The 22,703-nt window shown below is 35.4% G+C and overlaps 3 long non-coding RNA genes across 10 annotated transcripts; all 3 read left to right on the top strand.

Annotated features, from left to right (window-relative positions):
• Positions 1 to 2,810: 2,810 nt before the first annotated feature.
• On the top strand, positions 2,811 to 3,179 carry LOC149209257 (uncharacterized). Its single transcript, XR_016252199.1, has 2 exons — positions 2,811 to 2,846; positions 2,949 to 3,179. It is a non-coding gene; the product is annotated as an uncharacterized LOC149209257 (long non-coding RNA).
• Positions 3,180 to 3,380: 201 nt separating this feature from the next.
• Positions 3,381 to 7,705, top strand: LOC149209256 (uncharacterized). Of its 3 annotated transcripts, none has more exons than XR_016252197.1 (8): positions 3,381 to 3,435; positions 3,751 to 3,826; positions 4,567 to 4,643; positions 4,771 to 4,929; positions 5,268 to 5,379; positions 6,318 to 6,394; positions 6,497 to 6,747; positions 7,523 to 7,705. It is a non-coding gene; the product is annotated as an uncharacterized LOC149209256 (long non-coding RNA). The 3 variants fall into 3 exon arrangements; XR_016252196.1 differs by lacking the exon at positions 7,523 to 7,705 and adding an exon at positions 6,909 to 7,163; XR_016252198.1 differs by lacking the exons at positions 4,771 to 4,929; positions 7,523 to 7,705 and adding an exon at positions 6,909 to 7,163.
• A 450-nt stretch (positions 7,706 to 8,155) lies between these two features.
• Positions 8,156 to 15,703, top strand: LOC149209255 (uncharacterized). 6 transcript variants are annotated; one of them, XR_016252846.1, is made up of 15 exons: positions 8,156 to 8,260; positions 8,369 to 8,661; positions 9,367 to 9,442; positions 10,206 to 10,286; positions 10,389 to 10,451; positions 10,809 to 10,873; positions 11,035 to 11,103; positions 11,211 to 11,267; positions 11,399 to 11,503; positions 11,870 to 11,944; positions 12,050 to 12,395; positions 12,542 to 12,604; positions 14,295 to 14,371; positions 14,594 to 15,408; positions 15,517 to 15,703. It is a non-coding gene; the product is annotated as an uncharacterized LOC149209255 (long non-coding RNA). The 6 variants fall into 6 exon arrangements; XR_016252848.1 differs by having other exon boundaries at positions 11,035 to 11,267; positions 12,285 to 12,395; XR_016252847.1 differs by having other exon boundaries at positions 11,035 to 11,267; positions 15,520 to 15,703.
• Positions 15,704 to 22,703: the final 7,000 nt, after the last annotated feature.

Genomic DNA, 22,703 nt, shown 5'->3' with positions numbered 1-22,703 from the left:
AGGACATCAAGTGGCAGCATCACAACGAGCAACATCATGAACAGCAGTTGAAGACAACATACCAAATGCAATGAATGCAAGAGGAGGGTTGTTGACAACACGGAGGCGGAACAAGGTTGCAAGCTCAAGCAGGCCCATTGATGATGAAAGCAACTTTGGAGACTTCGGCTATGGAGTGACGGCATGACATGAAGATCGTGCAAAGGCAGAAGATGTAAAAAAGGAGGAGTTGCATGTGCTGAAGCAACAACTCAGGAAGAACATGAAGTTGCGCAGACAGACGAATGAGTGCAGCAGGATCAAGAACAATAGTGGGCACAACATGTGCTCACGGATGAAATTGCGCCCGGACAAGTTAAAGATCCATCCCAATAACTAACACGAAGCAGACATGGTGAGTACTGTGGTTGATCGCATGCAAGGGATTCAACAACATGCATGTCATTGTGCGCACACGTGCAATCCAACCCATTCAACACACTCACCAAGGCGAAGACAAGAAGCAAGTCCAACTAAAGCCGAATAGGTACTTCGGCAAGTTGATGCGCATGACCACCAAGGCACACTTGAAGATCAGCACAGACACTATGCATCAGTGTGCTGCCGATTTAGCCACACCCAAGAAGACCATGCATGTGTTAGTAGACGAGTTGGATGAAGGGGCCGAACCAATGCATTGGTTGCAACGAAAGCAAGAGTAAGCTTCAACAAGATGTCACCATGAGGTGCATGAATATCCAATCAAAAGTGAATAAAGAATTGCGCCACCCATCCATATAACACGAAAGGTTTGGTGCTAAATAATCTAATCCTAAATAGAAGGTGGGTCGAAGCAGGAAAGAGAGAAGGTGAGAAAGGAAGGGAGAAGAAGAAAAGGTCGAGATCAGCAGGTAGGTCCCACTATGGCTTTAGGTGAACCGTGTAACGATGGGGAACTTACTGTTACTTCTCTCTCGGGTCTGGATTGTACTTCTATAGACTTCACGTATTTGAACTGAACTGAATGTAATGAATAGAACTGAACTCTTTCATTGAACAGAACGTTAGTAGAGGTTCGAGTAGAGAGTATCGAGTAGAGATAGAGATATATAGATTGGTAGAGAGTATCGAGTAGAGATAGAGGGTAGGGATGGAGGGTAAGGATGGAGGGATGAGGATGAGGTAAAGGATGTTTGGTTTCCAAGGTGCGAAGCCGCTTGTCCCTCCGGGGGCAAGGATATTTCCAAGAATGAGTATGAGGTTACCAAGGATGGAGGTTAAGGATGAAGGTATCAAGGGCAGAGGGTAGAGGGACGGACGACCAAGCTTGGCATCAGCTCACTAGCTTCACCATCACAAGCGTGTGAAAGAGTTGGTCTCACCACAACGGATCGAGTGTCAGTGATGTCTTGCAAGGCTTGTTCAAGCCATGTTGTCTCAGATGAGTACATGTGCATTGTAATGTTGAGTCATGTCAAGTGTAAGTCAAGTGTCAACAGTTGCATGTAACAGTCAAAGTAGGTGAAGAGTCATGAGGTTAGTTGAACTGTCACAAAGGGGAATGTCAAGGGTCACCCCACCCTTTGCCATAAATAGTCCCTCATAACTCATTGTATAGGCTTTTGGTCGGCCAAGCTTCTACTAAGACTATCTTGTAGAAGGCTTGGATAGTATTGTAATGCGGCTTGGCTTCTCCACTGCACGAAGCTAGTACATCTCTTTGGAGGAGTAGGTGGATGTGGCTGAAACGTTCCACTGTTGGGGCTAGCAGGTTTACATGGATGTATTGTATGATTCAAACTTACACTTCTTTATATAATAAAAGCCATCACATTTTCATGCATATGTTTTTATTGTAGTTGGACTGCTTCGGTTGCCTTAATGATATATGTTGTTTAGCTTACATGCTTGTGTATGAACTGATTCACATGCAATTATATGAATCTTCTTGTTAATGTGTTGTATATGTTGTTAATGCTGTCACCGTCCCTGTCGACTGCTCTGCTGGACATCAGACGAACCTTTCACATGAACCTTGCTGTAACAACTGTCGCACTCGTCTCAGATTGATCCGTGAGTGTTGTACGTGTTATCGTACCTTGTATGATGTGACTGCCGCATCCAAGTGCACTACTCCGCCGAAAGTTGTGCATGTCCTTTTGTGTTGTGTGTTCTTAGCCAAGTTGGGACTGATCCCTTTCAACCTGGAACTCACCTTCACCTTCTTCTCCCTTTGAAGTGTTAGAACCTTTCATACACCTTCCTTGACTCACTGCACCAGTCACACCCTTGCTACTAACAGAGTTATCTTACTTGCCTCTGTGCGACATCGCGGTGAAGGCATTACCTTACGACCCAATGCTGGGACTCCTACACCAAACGGTCTGAGGTCTAATTGGGGCTTCTTACCAGGGAGATCCCCTTGACATGTTGGCGGGTCCAACACCGTCAACATGGCCCCTATGATTTTGGGTGTTCAATAAATTTAAAATATGCTTAGATCACTCTTACAAAAAGAATTATTTCTCTTATGATAATAACATTGGTTGCATTATTCCTAGAAGAGTAACATCTAGTTTCGAAAATTTATATATATGCTTAGATCTCTCTTACAAAAAGAATTATTTCTCTTATGATAACATTGGTTGCATTATTCCTAGAAGAGATATACAAAAGTGAATGTCCAAGTTTATCAAACAAAATCTAGGGGAGGTGCGTTTCCTATTATGAATATTTATTGGTTTTGACATATGCTTACCATTACTAATTGTGTGTATATTTTAACCTTATGCAACCCACTTTTTTCTTTTCAGCAGAGGAGAGCGCATTGTATGAGAGATGATGTGTAACGGGGATATCTAGGGGAGGTGCGTTTCCTATTATGAATATTTATTGGTTTTGACATATGCTTACCATTACTAATTGTGTGTATATTTTAACCTTATTCAACCCACTTTTTTTCTTTTCAGCAGAGGAGAGGACATTGTATGAGAGATGATGTGTAACGGGGATATTTGCAATTTGCATGTTTTATTTTCCGAGTTTGAGCATGGCCATGCTTTGCGTTGTACTTTTTTTTTGGGATCATTTTTTGTAGTTGGACTTCTTTTCATTTGTTGGGTGTGTTGTACTTGTTTTCCTTTTTTTCATGCTTTTGGTAGTTTGGTCTTGGGTATGTGGAAAAGGAAATGAAGGAAGAAGACAGAGAAAATGGAGGTTATTGTTCATACATGAAGGTGAGTCAACATACCTATATGTAGTGCATTTCAATTGAAAATATCTTTTTCTAATTTGTGGCGCCATTTGTTTGTTATTCAATTTATTATGTGTTATCTATGCTCTCATAATCAACTATATTGATCTTCTTTATGTATTGAACAACTACAATCGTACAATCTACAAAGGTGAAGTGGTGAATATGCATTTGACATTCTGCAAATGTGGCACAGAGGATGGGTGAGCCGTATTTATCTTCTACAAAATGCTATTGTTCTTTAATACCTTGAAATATTTGTTGTTTGCACAAAGTTTTATCATTTTGTCCTAGTTTTGAGGTAGTATTATATGGTTCATGGGTGCAAGGTTCAATATTTTTCCTAAAACTTTGATATGAAATAAATGGAAAACTTATACTGAGGTTCCCATGTTCAAGGCTTATTGTTCATGATTGCCATTGCTATAATATTAGCTAAGGGAGGGGAGGTATGTGTATGGTTGATTCATCGCTCATGGTTTATTCAGGATCTAATATATAAGTCTTACTTTGTGCAGTGACTACATTTGTAGTGTTTGGGAGGTTCGAGTGGAGAAGATACTTTAGGCAATGTAGATGCAACACTGAGGATGGGTGAGTAGTACCACTCAATTAGTGGTTTCACATATACATCAAATGGCATGTTTAAATTTATATGCTTTCTTGTTCCACATCACACACACACCCCCACACAACGTGCCTTAGAGAGGAGGATGGTAAGGTCAAGCAAGAATGCATACTGACCCTTCAACTAATCGACCATTTTGTTACTGGACAACACTATTGCCTTGTGGCCACTATGATTTTGGGTGTTCAATAAATTTAAAATATGCTTAGTTCTCTTATGACCATTATTCCTAGAAGAGCAACATCTAGTTTCGTTTTTTTTTATATTTAGCATGGAATATAAATGGTCTGGAATCAAGTTGGATGACAAGTTCACGCCTTCAACTCTCTAGTTAAACTTTTGTTAGAATTGTAATATTTTTTTTGGTACTATAGAAGATGGATACATGAAATACAAAATGGATCATCCCTCTTTATATTAAAAGTCAAAGACAAGTATGTTTCATATTATGAATAATTTTTACATTCAATTCTCTAGTTCAACATTTTTTATTCTAATATTTTATTATGTATCTATTGTAGATGTCTTGTTTTTTATTCTAATATCTTATTATGTATCTATTGTAGATGGACAAGTATGTTTCATATTATGAATAATTTTTACATTCAATTCTCTAGTTCAACATTTTTTATTCTAATATTTTATTATGTATCTATTGTAGATGTCTTGTTTTTTATTCTAATATCTTATTATGTATCTATTGTAGATGTCTTGTTCTGGGGAGCATGAGTAAGTGAAATACAAAATGGAGTGTCTATTGTTATATAACAAACTCTAGAGGAGGTATGTAAATCAAGGTGAATCACCTTAACTATATGCAATGCATTTCACTCACAAATACTTTTCGCTCATTTGTGAATCTTTCTGCTTGCTTTTCAATTTATTATATATTTTATATGTGGTTTCACAGTTAGCTATATTGATCTACTTTGTGTGGTGAGCGACCACAATTATATAGTTTATGGAGGTCAAGGTGAAGATACCATAGACATTCTAGCAACATAATATAGTTTATGAAGGTCAAGGTGAAGATACCATAGACATTTTAGCAACACAACTTGGACGATTGGTGAGCCATATTTTTTCCTACATAAGAATATTGTCCTTTAATCGACTGAAATATTTGTTCTTTGCGAATCATTTTATCCTTTTGTCATGGCTTCAAGATAGTATGATCTTGTTAATGGGTGTGAGAATTGAGATTTTCCAAGAACTTTTATACGAAATAAAGGGAAATGTTATATTGAGGTTGACATTTTCAGGGCTTATTGTTCATGGTTGTTGTTGCTATAACATTAGCCAAGGGTGAACAGGTGTGTGTATGATTAATTTATTGCTCTGTATATTTGTTATTCATTTTCTCTCGTGGTTTATTTGTGATCTCATATATAATATTACTTTGTGCAGTGAGTGACTATAGTTGCAGTGTCTGAGATGGTGCAATGACTACGTTTGTAGTGTTTGGGAGGGTTGAGTGGAGAAGATACTTTAGGCAATGTAGATGCAACACAGAAGATGGGTGAGTCATGTTGTTTTCCAACAAATTAGTGTTATTATTATTTGTTTGTTTGACGTTTTCTCCTTCTAGCATGGTTCTCGAGTAGTACCACTCAATTAGTGGTTTGACATATACATCAAATGGTATGTTTAAATTTATATGCTTTCTTGTTCCACATCACACGCACACCCCCACACAACGTGCCTTAAAGAGGAGGATGGTAAGGTCGAGCAAGCAGGCATACTGACCCTTCAACTAATCGACCACTGTGTTAATGGACAACACTATTGCCTTGTGGCTCCTATGATTTTGGGTGTTCAATAAATTTAAAATATGCTTAGATCTCTCTTACAAAAATAATTATTTCTCTTAGGACCATTATTCCTAGAAGAGTAACATCTAGTTTCGAAATTTTTTATATTTTTAGATGAAGCATGGAATATAAATGGTCTGGAATCAAGTTGGATGACAAGTTCATGCCTTCAACTCTCTAGTTTAACTTTTGTTAGAATTTTAATATTTTATTTTGTACTATAGAAGATGGATACATGAAATACAAAATGGATCATCCCTCTTTATATTAAAACTCAAAGACAAGTATGTTTCATATTATGATTAATTTTTACATTCAATTCTCCAGTTCAACATTTTTTATTCTAATATCTTATTATGTATCTATTGTAGATGTCTTGTTCTGGTGAGCATGAGTAAGTGAAATACAAAATGGAGTGTCTATCGTTATATAACATATTATGAAATTTTTTACATTCAATTCTCTAGTTCAACATTTTTTATTCTAATATCTTATTATGTATCTATAGTAGATGTTGGTGAGCATGAGTTAAGTGAAATACAAAATGGAGTGTCTATCGTTATATAACATATTATGATAAATTTTTACATTCAATTCTCTAGTTCAACATTTTTTATTCTAATATCTTATTATGTATCTATTGTAGATGTCTTGTTCTGGTGAGCATGAGTAAGTGAAATACAAAATGGAGTGTCTATCGTTATATAACAAACTCTAGAGGAGGTATGTTTGCTATTATAAATAATTATTGGTTTTGAAATATGCTTACCATTACTATCTGTGTTTGTATTTTAATCTTATTCACCCCACTTTTTTTCCTTTCAGCTGAGGAGAGGACACTGCAGTAGAGATAATGTGCAAAGGGGGAGTTTGCAATTTTTTGTTTGTTGTTGTCTACATGTTTTGTTTTTGTTGAGTTTGAGCATAGTCATGTTTGTTGTTGTACTCATTTAGCTCTGTTTTACACCATTTTCTCATTTCTTGTAGTTTTGTTTATTGGATGTGCAATAGGAAAGGAAGGCAACAAAGAGAGAAAATGAAAGAGATAAGTTGGAGGTTATCATTCATAAATGAAGGTGAATCACCTTAACTATATGCAATGCATTTCACTCACAATTACTTTTCGCTCATTTGTGAATCTTTCTGCTTGCTTTTCAATTTATTATATGTTTTATATGTGGTTTCACACTCAACTATATTGATTTGCTTTGTGTGGTGAGAGACCACAATTATATAGTTTATGAAGGTGAAGGTGAAGATACCATAGACATTCTAGCAACACAATATAGTTTATGAAGGTCAAGGTGAAGGTGAAGATACCATAGAATTCTAGCAACACAATATAGTTTATGAAGGTCAAGGTGAAGGTGAAGATACCATAGAATTCTAGCAACACAATATAGTTTATGAAGGTCAAGGTGAAGGTGAAGATACCATAGACATTCTAGCAACACAATATAGTTTATGAAGGTCACAGTGAAGATACCATAGACATTCTAGTAAACACAACTTGGACGATTGGTGAGCCATAATTTTATTTACATAAGAATATTGTCCTTTAATCGACTAAAATATTTGTTCTTTGCGAATCATTTTATCCTTTTGTCATGGCTTCAAGATAGTATGATCTTGTTAATGGGTGTGAGAATTGAGATTTTCTAAGAACTTTTATATGAAATAAAGGGAAATGTTATATTGAGGTTGACATTTTCAGGGTTTATTGTTCATGGTTGGTGCTACTATAACAGGGTGAACAGGCGTGTGTATGATTAATTTATTGCTATGTATATTTGTTATTCATTTTCTTTCGTGGTTTATTTGTGATCTCATATATAATATTACCTTGTGCAGTGAGTGACTATAGTTGCAGTGTCTGGGATGGTGCAGTGCATGTTTTCTTGCTCCACATCACATGGACACCCCCACACATCGTGCCTTGTAGAAGAGGTGGGTAAGGTTGAGTAGACAAGCATACAAGAGGTGGGTAAGGTTGAGTATGCAAGCATACCCAACCTTCAACCAATCAATGATCGTGCTAAAATACAACACTATTGCCTTGTGGACCCTAGGATTTTGGGTGTTCAATATGTTTAGATATGCTTAGATTCCTTGTTCAATATGTTTAGATATGCTTAGTTTCCTTTTCCGAAAAATTTACAGCTTATGAAAACATTGCTTGTATTACTCGTAGTAGAAGTACATCTAGTTTAGAAAATTTATATTTTTTTAGATATAACACTTAATATAATTGGACTCGAACTAAGTTGCATGACAAGTTCATACCTTCAAACCCTCTAGTTTAAATTTTCTTAGAAATCTAATATTTTATTGTGTATCTAGTGCAAATGGCTTGTTCCATTGAACATGAATACATGAAACAGAAAATGGACTCTCTCGTTTTATATAATAATCTTAAAGAAATGTGTGTTTCTTATTATGATTAATTATTGTGTTCGACTGTTTAGTTTAACTTATATAACCATTCTAATATCTTATTTTGTATTTGTTGTAGATGGTTTGTTTTGATGAGCACAAGCAAGAGAAATACAAAAGAGAGTGTCCAACGTTATAAAACAAACTCTAGGGGAGGTGCGTTTCCTATTATGAATAATTATTGGTTTTGAAATATGTTTACCATTACTAATTGTGTGTATATTTTAACCTTATTCAACCCACTTTTTTTTTTCCTTTCAGCAGAGGAGAGCACATTGGAGGAGAGATGATGTGTAACGGGGATATTTGCAATTTTTCTTTGTTCTTGTCTGCATGTTTTATTTTCTGAGTTTGAGCATGGCCATGCTTTGCGTTGTACTCTTTTTTTTTGTGATCAATTTTTGTAGTTGGACTTGGCTTCATTTGTTGGGTGTGTTGTACTTGTTTTCCTTTTTTTCATGTTTTTTGTAGTTTGGTCTTGGTTTCATTTGTTGGGTGTGGAAAAGGAAATGAAGGAAGAAGACAGAGAAAATGGAGGTTATGGTTCATAAATGAAGGTAAGTCAACATACCTATATGTAGTGCATTTCACTTAAAAGTATCTTTTGCTAATTTGTGGCTCCATTTGTTTGTTATTCAATTTATTATGTGTTATCTATGCTCTCATAATCAACTATATTGATCTTCTTTATGTATTGAACAACTACAATCGTACAATCTACAAAGGTGAAGTGGTGAATTTGTGTTAGAAATTCTGCAAATGTGGCACAAAGAATGTGTGAGCCGTACTTATCTTCTACAAAATACTATTGTGCTTTAATACCCTGAAAGATTTGTTGTTTGCACAAAGTTTTATCATTTTGTCCTAGTTTTGAGGTAGTATTATATGGTTCATGGGTGCAAGATTCAAGATTTTTCCTAGAACTTTGATATGAAATAAATGGAAAACTTATATTGGGGTTCCCATGTTCAGGGCTTATTGTTCATGATTGCCATTGCTATAATATTAGCCAAGGGAGGGTAGGTATGTGTATGGTTCATGGGTGCAAGATTCAAGATTTTTCTTAGAACTTTGATATGAAATAAATGGAAAACTTATATTGGGGTTCCCATGTTCAGGGCTTATTGTTCATGATTGCCATTGCTATAATATTAGCTAAGGGAGGGTAGGTATGTGTATGGTTGATTCATCGCTCTGTGTATTTGTTATTTGAGCTCTCATGGTTTATTCATGATCTAATATATAAATCTTACTTTGTGCAGTGACTACATTTGTAGTGTTTGGGAGGGTCGAGTGGAGAAGATACTTTAGGCAATGTAGATGCAACACAAAGGATGGGTGAGTCATGTTGTTTTCCAACAAAATAGTGTTATTATTATTTGTTTGTTTGAAGTTTTCTCCTTCTAGCATGGTTCTCGAGTAGTACCACTCAATTAGTGGTTTGACATATACATCAAATGGAATGTTTAAATTTATATGCTTTCTTGTTCCACATCACACGCACAACCCCACACTACGTGCCCTAGGGAGGAGGATGCTAAGGTTGAGCAAGCAGGCATATTGACCCTTCAACTAATCGACCACTGTGCTAATGGACAAAACTATTGCCTTGTGGCCCCTATGATTTTTGGTGTTCAATAAATTTAAAATATGCTTAGATCTCTCTTACAAAAAGAATTATTTCTCTTATGATAACATTGGTTGCATTATATTTAAAATATGCTTAGATCTCTCTTACAAAAATAATTATTTCTCTTATGATAACATTGGTTGCATTATTCCTAGAAGAGTAACATCTAGTTTCGAAAATTTATATATTTTTAGATGTAGCATGGAATATAAATGGTCTGGAATCAAGTTGGATGACAAGTTCATGCCTTCAACTCTCTAGTTTAACTTTTGTTAGAATTTTAATATATATATACATATATATATATATATATATATATTTTTTATAGATGGATACATGAAATACAAAATGGATCATCCTTCTTTATATTAAAACTCAAAGACAAGTATGTTTCATATTATGATTAATTTTTACATTAAGTTTCCAATTCAACATTTTTTATTCTAATATCTTATTATGTATCTATTGTAGATGTCTTGTTCTGGTGAGCATGAGTAAGTGAAATACAAAAAGGAGTGTCGATCGTTGTATAACAAACAAACTCTAGAGGAGGTATGTTTGCTATTATGAATAATTATTGGTTTTGAAATATGTTTACCATTACTTTCTGTGTTTGTATTTTAATCTTATTCACCCGACTTTTTTTCCTTTCAGCCGAGGAGAGGACACTGAGGTAGAGATAATGTGCAAAGGGGGAGTTTGCAATTTTTTGTATGAGTAAGTGAAATACAAAATGGAGTGTCTATCGTTATATAACAAACAAACTCTAGAGGAGGTGTGTTTGCTATTATGAATAATTATTGGTTTTGAAATATGCTTACCATTACTATCTGTGTTTGTATTCTAATCTTATTCACCCCACTTTTTTTCCTTTCAACCGAGGAGAGGACACTGCAGTAGAGATAATGTGCAAAGGGGGAGTTTGCAATTTTTTGTTTGTTGTTGTCTACATGTTTTGTTTTTGTTGAGTTTGAGCATAGTCATGTTTGTTGTTGTACTCGTTTAGCTTTGTTTTACACCATTTTCTCATTTCTTCTAGTTTGGTCTTGGTTTTGTTTATTGGATGTGCAATAGGAAAGGAATGCAGCAAGGAGAGAAAATGAAAGAGATAAGTTGGAGGTTATCATTAATAAATGAAGGTGAATCACCTTAACTATATGCCATGCATTTCACTCATAATTAATTTTTGCTCATTTGTGAATCCTTTTGCTTGTTTTTCAATCTATTATATGTTTTATATGTGGTTTCATATTGAACTATATTGATATGCTTTGTGTAGTGACTGACCACGATTGTATAGTTTATGAAGGTCAAGGTGAGGATACCTATACATTCTACCAACACAATTGTATAGTCTATGAAGGTCAAGGTGAAGATACCCTAGACATTCTACCAACACAACTTGGACGATTCGTTTTCCAAGAACTTTTATATGAAATAAAGGGAAATGTTATATTGAGGTTCCCACATTTTCAGGGCTTATTGTTCATGGTTGTTGCTGGTATAACATGAGCAAAGGGCGAACATGTATTTGTATGATTATTTTATCGCTTTGTATGTTTGTTATTCATTTTCTCTCATGGTTTATTTGTAATCTCATATATAATATTTCTTTGTACAATGAGTGAGCACTGAGTATAGTTGTTGTGTTTGGGATGGTGCAGTGTATGTTTTCTTGCTCCACATCACATGCACACCCCCACACAACGTGCCTTGTAGAGGAGGTGGGTAAGGTCGAGTAGGCAAGCACACTGACTCTTCGTGCTAAAGTACAACACTACTGCCTTTTGGACCCTAGGATTAGTGTTCAATATGTTTAGATATGCTTAAATTCCTTGTTCAATATGCCAAGACATGCTTATATTCTTTTTCCGAAAAATTTACGTCTTATGAAAAAATTGTTTGTATTACTCGTAGTAGAAGTACATCTTGTTTAGAAATCTAATATTTTATTGTATATATCTAGTGCAAAAGGCTTGTTACTTGAACATGAATACATGAAATACAAAATAGACTCTCCCCTTTTATATAACAATCTTAAAGAAAGGTGTGTTTTTTATTACAATTAATTAGTGTTCGACTCTTTAGTTTAACTTATATAACCATTCTAATTTCTTATTTTGTATTTGTTGTAGATGTCTTGTTTTGATGAACACGAGCAAGTGAAATACAAGAGAGTGTTCATCGTTATAAAACAAACTCTGGGGGAGGTGCGTTTCCTATTATGAATAATTATTGGTTTTGAAATATGCTTACCATTACTAATTCTGTGTATATTTTAACCTTATTCAACCCACTTTTTTTCCTTTGAGCAGAGGAGAGCACATTGTAGGAGAGATGATGTGCAAAGGGGATATTTGCAATTTTTCTTTGTTCTTGTTTGCATGTTTTTTTTTGAGTTTGAGCATGGCCATGCTTTTCGTTGTACTCTTTTTGCTTTCGTTTTTTTTTCTTTCTTTTGGGCTCATTTTTTGTAGTTTGGTCTTGGCTTCATTTATTGGGTGTGTTATACTCATTTTGTTCTTTTTTGTTTTTTCACGTTTTTTGTAGTTTGGTCTTGTTTTCATTTGTTGGGTGTGGAAAAGGAAATGAAGGAAGCAGACAGAGAAAGAAATGAAGGAAGCAGATGGAGAAAATGGAGGTTATTGTTCATAAATGAAGGTGAGTCAACTTAACTATATGCAGGGCATTTCACTTAAAAGTATCTTTTGCTAATTTGTGGCTCCACTTGTTTGTTATTCAATTTATTATGTGTTATCTATGCTCTCATAATCAACGATATTGATCTTTATGTGTTCAACAACTAGAATCTTTGAAGTGGTGAATATGCATTAGACATTCTACAAATGTGGCACAGAAGACTCAGATGGGTGAGTCGTACTTTTCTTCTACAAAATACCATAGTCCTTTAATGCACTGAAATGTTTGTTGTTTGCACAAATATTTATCATTTTTTCTTGGTTTTGAGGTAATATGATATGGTTCACTTAAAAGTATCTTTTGCTAATTTGTGGCTCCAATTGTTTGTTATTCAATTTATTACGTGTTATCTATGCTCTCGTAATCAATTATATTGATCTTCTTTATGTATTGAACAACTACAATCGTACTTCTATGAAGTTGAAGTGGTGAATATGCATTAGACATTCTACAAATGTGGAACAGAGGATGGGTGGATTGTACTTTTCTTCTACAAAATACTTCAATCCTTTAATACACTAAAATATTTGTTCTTTGCACAAAGATTTCTCATTTTTTCTTGGTTTGAGGTAGTATAATATGCTTCATGGGTGCGAGATTCAAAATTTTTCCTAGAACTTTGATATGAATGAAATGGAAAAGTTATACTGGGGTTCCCATGTTCAGGGCTTATTGTTCATGATTGCCATTGCTATAATATTAGCTAAAAGAGGGTAGGTATGTGTATGGTTAATTCATTGCTTTGTGTATTTGTTATTTGTGAGCAATGAATGAAATGGAAAAGTTATATGGGGTTCCCATGTTCAGGGCTTATTGTTCATGATTGCCATTGCTATAATATTAGCTAAAAGAGATCAGGTTTGTGTATGGTTAATTCATCGCTTTGTGTATTTGTTAGTTGCGAGCAATGAATGAAATGGAAAAGTTATACTAGGGTTCCCATGTTCAGGGCTTATTGTTCATGATTGCCATTGCTATAATATTAGCTAAAAGAGGGTAGGTATGTGTATGGTTAATTCATCGCTTTGTGTATTTGTTATTTGAGCTCGCATGGTTTATTCGTGATCTAATATATAAATCTTACTTTGTGCAGTACCTATGTAGTGTTTGGGAGGGTCGAGTGGAGAAGATACTTTAGGCAATGTAGATGCAACACAGAGGATGGGGGAGTCATGCTATTTTCTAACAAAATAGTGTTATTATTTGTTTGCTTGAGGTTTTCTCCTTCTAGCATGGTTCTCGAGTAGTACCACTCAATTAGTGGTTTGACATATACATCAAATGATATGTTTAAATTTATATGCTTTTCTGCTCCACATCACACACACCCCCCCTCACAACGTGCCCTAGAGAGGATGATGGCAAGGTCAAGCAAGCAAGCTTACTAGCCCTTCAACTAATATAGCACTGTGTTAATGGACAACACTACCACATTGTGACCCCTATGATTTTGTGTGTTCAATAAATTTAAAAATATGCTTAGATCTCTCTTACAAAAAGAATTATTTTCCTTATTATAACATTGGTTGCATTATTCTTAGAAGAATAATATATAGTTTAGAAAATTTATATATTTTTAGATATAGCATAGAAATTTTGTAAATTTTTAGATATAGCATGGAATATAAATGGTCCGGAATCATGTTGGATGACAAGTTCATGCCTTCAACTCTCCGGTTTAACTTTTGTTAGAATTCTAATATTTTATTTTGTATTATAGAAGATGGATACATGAAATACAAAACGGATTATCCCTCTTTATATAGCAAAAGTCTATGTTTCATATTATGTTTAATTATTGCATTCAATTCTTCGGTTCAACTTTATTGATTCTAATATCTTATTATGTATCTATTGTAGATGTCTTGTTCTGGTAAGCATGAGTAAGTGAAATACAAAATGGAGTCTCTATCGTTATATAACAAACTTTAGAGGGGGTATGTTTGCTATTATGAATAATTATTGGTTTTGAAATATGCTTACAACCACCATTTGTGTTTGTATTTTAATCTTGTTCACCTCATTTTTTTTCCTTTCAGTTGAGGATAGGACACTGTAGTAGAGATAATGTGCAAAGGGGAAGTTTGCAATTTTTTGTTTGTTATTCATTTTCTCTCGTGGTTTATTTGTGATCTCATATATAATATTACTTTGTGCAGTGAGCGACAATAGTTGGTGTCTCTGGGATGGTGTAGTGTATGTTTTCTTGCTCCACATCACATGCACAACCCCACACAATGTGCCCTATAGAGGAGGTTGGTAAGGTCAAACATGCAAGCTGTTGTGTCTGGGATGGTGCAGTTTATGTTTTCTTGCTCCACATCACATGCACACACTCACACAGCGTGCCCTAAAGAGGAGGTTGGTAAGGTAAAACATGCAAGCATACTAACCCTTCAATAATCAACCATCGTGCTAAAATACAACACTACTGCCTTGTGGACCCTAGGGTTTTGGGTGTTCAATATGTTTAGATATGCTTAGATTCTTTTTCGAAAAATTTACATCTTATGAAAACATTGTTTGTATTACTCGTAGTAGAAGTACATCAAGTTTAGAAAATTTATATTTTTTTGGAGATATAGCACATAATATTATTGGACTTGAACTAAGTTGCATGACAAGTTCATACCTATTGGACTTGAACTAAGTTGCATGACAAGTTCATACCTTCAAACTCTCTAGTTTAAATTTTATTAGAAATCTAATATTTTATTGTATATCTAGTGCAAATGGCTTGTTCCATTGAGCATGAATACATGAAATACAAAATGGACTCTCCCTTTTTCTATAACAATCTTAAAGAAATGTGGGTATCTTATTACGGTTAATTATTGTGTTCAACTCTTTAGTTTAACTTATATAACCATTCTAATATCTTATTTTGTATTTGTTGTAAATGGCTTGTTTTGATGAGCACGAGCAAGTGGAATACAAGAGAATGTCCATTGTTATAAAACAAACTCTAGGGGAGGTGCGTTTCCTATTATGAATAATTATAATTATCGGTTTTGAAATATTCTTACCATTACTAATTGTGTGTATATTTTAACATTATGCAACCCACTTTTTGTCCTTTCAGCAGAGGAGAGCACATTGTAGGAGAGATGTTGTGCAAGGGGATATTTGCAATTTTTCTTTGTTCTCGTCCACATGTTTTGTTTTCTGAATTTGAGCATGGCCATGCTTTGTGTTGTATTATTTTTCCTTTGTTTTTTGGCTTATTTTTTTGTAGTTTGGTCTTGGCTTCATTTGTTGGGTGTGTTGTACTCTTTTTCCTTTGTTTTGCACATTTTTTTGTAGTTTGGTTTTGGTTTTATTTGTTGGGTGTGGGAAAGGAAATGAAAGAAGCAGACACACAAAGAAATGAAAGAAACAACCAGAGAGAATGGAGCTTATTGTTCATAAATGAAAGTGAGTCAAATTACCTATATGCAATGCATTTCACTTAAAAGTATCTTTTGCTAATTTGTGGCTCCACTTGTTTGTTATTCAATTTATTATGTGTTATCTATGCTCTCATAATCAACTATAATGATCTTCTTTATGTAGTGAACGACTACAATTGTATAATCTACAAAGGTCAAGTGGTGAAGATACACTAGAAATTCTACAAACTTGGCACAAAGGATGGGTGAGCCATACTTTTCTCCTACAAAATACTATTGTCCTTTAATACACTGAAATATTTGCTTTTTGCACAACAATTTATCCTTTTGTAATGGTTTCGAGGTAGTATGATCTTGTTCATGTGTGTGAGATTCAAGATTTTTCCTAAAACTTTGATATGAAAGAAATAGAAAAGTTCACATCTTTAGTGCTTATTTTTCATGATTGTTGCTACTATAATATTAGCCAAGGGAGGGCAGGTATGTGTATGGTTAATTCAAGCGTAAGCTTGTTGATTTTTCCACGACACTCAAGAATCTGGTTTGAGTCTAAAATCACGAACACAAACACACTCAAATGTGACAACACTTCTACTTTGCACAACGAAATAACATACATTAGTGAATCAACTAGTGCACATGACAATTTTTAACTTTTTAAACCCTCTACTTGTTATATTACAAATTATAATACAACAGTCTTAGGGCTCCCATAGGGATCATGGCCCTTACAAACCTCATACAATGACACAACTAGGGCTCGGTGTCAACTGCCATGACCACCAATCTACCCTAAACAAAGTACACTTGACCTACTTGTTGGTAGTGCGCACTACAACCCTTTCAATCTACGTACCTTGAACACATCTGGCGTGTTCTCTTGCTTTCCAATCTACTGATTATTGCACCTGCATCTTCAGTTACCACTATCAATGATCACAACTCCTTTTGTGTCATTGAACTTTGGTTCACGAATCTGCTCGTTCGCATCCTTCTAGCTCCATTAAGAAGTCTACCTCATTGGGACTTTTGTATATGCCCTCTTATCAACGATATGGCTCCTTTCATAAGCTAAACTAGGGCTCCATTACTCTACCTCCTAACAACCCATTGATTCATTTCATGAACACTGTACTTTACGTCTTCTAAACTGCCCACTTGTCAACATCCTGAATGCTCTAGGGTGTTGAAATTTTGAAGTTCTATGTTAGAAAATCATACAGGCAATAAAGATTTTCTTGATCTTGATAATTACTTGTGATGTTTCTTATTATTACAATTCTTTATAACTTCTCTTTAGTTCATCAAGCAATTACCAAAAGCAGCAACACATAAAACAATAAACACCAGATGTAGGCACATGCCAGGGCAAAACCCCCCTCGAGAAGATAATTCTTCCTTTCAATAGTGTTCTTTGAGATTCTTCAGCCTAGACCAGACCTTTCCTCCACACCAAGTTAGCCTCCCAAAATTTTTACCTCTTCCCAGCAACTTCGACTATGAAGCATCTTACGACAACAGACAACTTATGACAACAATGGACTTGGAAGATTTCGTTCTCCCAATCCAAGACACGAAACAAAGAGAGAGAGAGACACCAAAATTTTGATTTTCCTTGTCTCTTTAGACTTCCCCAAACTCGCACTCACTTCGGCTTCCTGGCAACAAACTTTCCTATCTACAAGAGAACTTTGCACTTCTGCCCAACAAGAAGAGATTTTCGCACTTCTTCCCAGCTACAAGAGAATTCAACCTTGATGAGAGAATGATGCTCCAAATGAATTTGATGACCTTCCTTTTATAGGCTTCTTGTGGGGTCGAATGGGGTCCTTAGGCCGACTTGATCATCCCTTAGGTCAACATGGTGTGGAGGTTACATAATTCATATTTGACTCAATACTTAACCTTTTTACATGATTCAAAAGCCCAAGTAGGGTCTCTTTAAATGTACAATAACTGTATGGACTCATAATAAATCCTAGAAGTCCACAATGGGGACTTTGACCTAAAACACATGGTAACCCAAGCATGAAACCCACGCTTTAATAAGTCACAATAATAATAATAATAAATTCTTTTCTTTATTCTTTTGACAAGTACATTACATAATGACTCAAGTACATTATTGAAGACCGAACATAGTTATATTTTCCAACACTATGCTGCAACAATTATTTATTAAGTTATTCCAAAACTTCTTTCTTCTGCAATATTAGTTAAACAATTGTAGATAGAGCATACACCATATAAACTATATGTAAAATAGAAGACAACTAAGAACACAAGGAGACACGGAGAATTTAGGTCCAATGACTAGGGGAAAATCCACAGGAGGAAAACCCAACCAAACTTTTTTCCAACCAGATTCTTCTTCTATTAGTAATCAAATGTTCAATAGAGATACAAAATACAATGAGAGAAAGGAGTTCACCCAAATCTGAAGAAGATCTTTGATAGTTGTAGCTGATGCAAACACTGGATTACTTTGGTTCATCAAGATATGCTCTTACTCTTCAAGACTCTTTCTCTCACTCTCTCTCACAATTCTTCTCTACTCTCTCTAACTCTCTCTTTCTCAAGTTCGTATTCTCCTTTCCTAATGCACAAGTGAGTAATAAAGAGGATGTGAGGCATAAATATATAGGAAGAACAAGGAGGTTGAATTTATGAAGGAGTAATCCCATGCCTTATATATGAAAAAATAGGAGTGTAACTTATTCCATCAAGGGGAAGGCACGCTTGCATTAGTAATTCATGCCATCAAGGGTACGCATGCCTTATTAATTCAAGCCATTAAGGAGAAGTGTAACATATGCATTAAAGAGGTGTAAAGAGGATGTGAGGCATAAATATATAGGAAGAACAAGGAGGTTGAATTTATGAAGGAGTAATCCCATGCCTTACATATGAAAAAATAGGAGTGTAACTTATTCCATCAAGGGGAAGGCACGCTTGCATTAGTAATTCATGCCATCAAGGGTACGCATGCCTTATTAATTCAAGCCATTAAGGAGAAGTGTAACATATGCATTAAAGAGGTGTAAGAGGAATATTTTTATGACGAGTCATTAAAGTGTCTAAGGGAGAGTTAGAGGTGCATAAGAGCATTAAAGAGAGAGAGGAAGGAGGTTGAATTCATGAAGGAGTAATCCCATGAGTTGATCTGTTTCATTGCCCAAAAATGTGACTCAGTGGAGGAAACGGTTCAGTAGGCCGAGTTAGCCATGACTCGGTTGAGTCATTCAATGACTCGGCGACTCGGCCGAGTCATGGCTGACTCGGCCAACTCGGCCGTTTCTGTATTGACTCGGCCGAGTCATAACCAGTGGCCTGTAACCCCATCAAAACAACGATTTGACATTTTTTTAATGACATTTTGAAGTGTTTGCTGATTGGTTTGAACTCCAATGTGTTTTATGAATTAGTTAAATGTTATTTGGGGTCCATTTCCCCCTCCCAAACCCTATTTAACACACTCAAATGCTCTCTACTATTGATATGCTATTCAAATTTCATGGTAATGTTAAATTCTTAAAGTAAAAGTGACATTCTCCTTAATCTTCATTTTCATCCTTTTACTTAAATTTTTAACATTACCATGAAATGACTCAGGATGTTTGAGAGTCGTTTCGGCCTCATTGGATTTCATATGGAGAAAGTAGAATTTTAGATTTCATTCAAAATCCAGCAGACTTATCAGTTTTTCAGGATTTCAGGATTGGAGGATTGCAATGTTTCCATTGAATTTTGTCATGTATTAGGGTATGGAACTCGTATTTAATCAAGAGCACCAATCCCTCTATGTACCTTGATGTTAGTGACATTGGTTGTCAAACTCCTCTGGGATTCGCTCCCAAACCAGGAGCTTCTGAAAATGTCGTTCCCGCTCCCGTTTTCGCTCCTGCTCCCAAGTAACACAAAGAAGAGAAACCGTTTGGATAAAAAACGGTTAAATGATCTAGTTTATGTCCAATACAACCTCCGGCTCAGACGAAACCATTTGCTGAACAAAAGACCTGATTCAGATCCCATTGTGTTGGAAGACATTGATCCAACATGAGATTGGGTAGTGGAGAGTTGTCCAGCAGAGTTTGATCCTGATGAGGACCTTGATTTAGATTTAGATATTGAGACATCAGTTGAACTTGAACATGCTGTTCAGTTGAATGCACATCCCAATCCACCAACCTCAGTCTCATAGCCAGCAAGGACTCCAGTTGTAGGTGCTTCCTCTGCTCAGCCACGACAGAAGCGCAGCCGCATATCTACTCTATCTCAGCTTGCATCTGCTGCAGTTGCACAGCCTGCTAGTGGTACCACTTCTACAACTGCAGTTGGAGATGATGATGATGATGAGGAGCCATGGGGCCCCCTATCTGACTTTGATGATGATCCAGAGATTGATCGACATGATCTTGGCTCCTCTGGCAGTAGCTACTAGCCAGTAGTTGTAGTAGTAGTACTGGAGTCTGGTCACAATTTACTTTTGTTGTAGAGGCTATTTCTAGCCTCCTTGGTTATGTGTTTTTTGTTTTGAGTCTTTGATCATGTATGACAGTTGACTATGTATTGCCATTGGGTACCATTTTGATATAATGGATTGGTTCATGAGCCTACTTTGATCATATGTTGTCTTCCATCTATATTATAATGCTGTGTGTTTGGAAACATGAATGAAAATCTTTAAAATTATGTTTTTTTATAAAAAAAATAAATATTTAATGTATTTTTTACAACGACCGAGTCATTGAAATCGAGTCGGCCGAGTCATTACCGTTTCGGAGTCGGAGTCGGAGTCGATCCTCGGCCGAGTCGGAGTCGGAGTTTTAAAACTATGATCCCATGCCTTACATATGACAAAATAGGAGTGTAACTCATGCCATCAAGAGGAAGGCACACTTGCATTAGTAACTCATGCCATAAGAGTCCGCATGCCTTGGTAATTCAAGCCATTAGTGTAACATATGCATTAAAAAGGTGTAAGAGGAATATTTTTATGACAAGTCATTAAAGTGTCTAAGGGAGAGTAAGAGGTGCATAAGAGCATTAAAGAGAGAGAGGAAGAGAGAGTAATATATCATTGAATGAGAGATGGATTTGCCATAAAGGAGAGAGAGAGAGATGTGAAGTGACATGATTGAGTGCCCAATAGGAGAGGGTGACATGGAATTTCATTTTAATAATAATATTTAGTATCATAAGGATAATAATAATATTAAATATATATATTGATGATTAAATTAAAATTAAATAATTGAGATTGATTAATGGTAAGTTAAGTGATTTTCCATCATATATATATGATTACCAATTGAAACAAGGAGACTTATTAATTTTGGAAAGTCATGGTTACGATGATGGACATGACTTTTTATTTTTTGAAAGTCACTCTAGAATAGTCATAAATGAAATTTAATTCAAGGAAATTCATCTCCTAGCTACCAAATTTCAACACTCCCTCTCAGTTAGGGAGGAATTTGAGTGCCCAGTAGGAGAGGGTGACATGGAATTTCATTTTAATAATAATATTTAGTATCATAAGGATAACATATATATATATATATATATATATATATATATATATATATATATATATATATATATATATATATATATTATATTGATGATTAAATTAAAATTAAACAATTGAGATTGATTAATGGCAAGTTAAGTGATTTTCCATCATATATATATGATTACCAATTGAAACAAGGAGACTTACTAATTTTGGAAAGTCATGGTTGCAATGATGGACATGACTTTCTATTTTTTGAAAGTCACTGTAGAATAGTTATAAATGAAATTTAATTCAAGGAAATTCATCCCCTAGCTACCAATTTTCAACACTCCCTCTCAGTTAGGAAGGAATTTTTATCTGACACATGGATATTTGCTTTGGAACAATGATGTTACAATCTAATGAAGAAGAATCATCATAGGGGAGATTTATCCATCACCCTATATTCACTTGGGGCATTACGAACAAGGATCTCACACAACCAAGTCTCATCTCTGCTTGGGGGGATCCACTTGTCAACACATGACAGGGATCTCGCACATCTAAGGCTTGTCACTGCTTGGCGGGATCCACTTGTCAACACATGACAAGGATCTCGGACATCCGAGGCTCATCATCTATGACCACCCTCTTTAGAAAGGGTTACATCCGTTAGTCCAAGCTACTCTTTGAAAACCATGAACTTTCCTTTCGGCAAAGGCTTGGTAAAAATGTCGACAATCTAGTCATTAGTGGCTATATGATGGAGTATTACAACTCCTCTTTGCACCATATCCCGGATATAGTGATATTTGATCTCAATATGCTTGGAATTGTCATGGAACATGAGATTTTTCTAGCAGTCAAATGCCTTTCTTATTGTTGCAGTGAATTATTGTTTCGTCCAGAACATGCTCAAACAACTCTCCAAAGAGTTTCTTCATCTATACTACCTCACAGCTAGCCATGCTAGCAACAATGTACTCAACTTCAACCGTGCTTGAGTGTTGAGAAATCTAGGGGGCAACAAGTGTAGGTGATTTCTCTTACTTTGATAACTACTTGTAGATGATTTGACAACTACCATATCATAAAGATCAAATCTAATCCCTGACATTCTGGAAACCATCTTTCTCACATGAGGTAATGCTTTATAGTAAAAATGAGCGAACCTTCGGTGCCAAAGCTCACTTTGATGATCGTTGTCATGGATCAATGCATGAATAAGTCTTCCATTGGATTTATACAAACCTTCACATCTTGATCCCACAGTGAAGGCATCTCTCATGCTAGATCTTATCGGCCAAGTGAAAACTTCACCATTTATAAAAACAACCTTCATTCCTTTATCTTCTAAAGCAAAAATAGAACCAAAATCCTTTT

Source organism: Pinus tabuliformis, chromosome 1_2, assembly GCF_031772625.1.
Source record: "Pinus tabuliformis cultivar Carrire ecotype Pingquan chromosome 1_2, CPIR1, whole genome shotgun sequence".
NCBI classification, from domain to species: domain Eukaryota; kingdom Viridiplantae; phylum Streptophyta; class Pinopsida; order Pinales; family Pinaceae; genus Pinus; species Pinus tabuliformis.
Note: the sequence above shows the minus strand (reverse complement) of the source record. Positions and strands in the feature narration are given on the sequence as shown.